Raw genomic sequence first — 544 nt, 5'->3', positions numbered from 1 at the left:
ATTTGTTACTTTCCTGAAGTAAATTCCTAACAATATATCCAGAGGGTCAAGAAATTACTGTGCATTTACTAGTGTGTGTGTATGGTTATTTGTGCACAACAGAAAGTATTCAGAATTAACCATGCATATTCGGATTGGATGGAATATATAATAATACGTCGAATAACGCTGAATATTAGGATTTAATTCGGCCCATCCCCAAAACATATTGAACATTATCATATTTCAGGAATAACATACATAAATTATATTTGTTATAATTATGAAGAAAACAATTTATGTTTGTTAGCAGCTGCAATTGGGTAAAGTGTTGCCGTGCAATTGTAAAAAAAGGAATTTGAATAGATTGATCTATTTGTTTCTATATTTTTGTTATAGTACCACAATTTTGGATTCATCCTGATCCTAACAATGTAATATGGGGCGGCCCCGATCCTCCTGGAAGTGTTGGTATGGAAGAAGCTTATGGTTGTTTTTATCATCTACGAGGCTGGGTTGATTGCGGCTCTTACATGAAACAACATGTATTTTGCGAAAAAGGTAA

Source organism: Ciona intestinalis, unplaced genomic scaffold (assembly GCF_000224145.3).
Source record: "Ciona intestinalis unplaced genomic scaffold, KH HT000764.1, whole genome shotgun sequence".
Classification (NCBI taxonomy): Eukaryota; Metazoa; Chordata; class Ascidiacea; order Phlebobranchia; family Cionidae; genus Ciona; species Ciona intestinalis.
Note: the sequence above shows the minus strand (reverse complement) of the source record.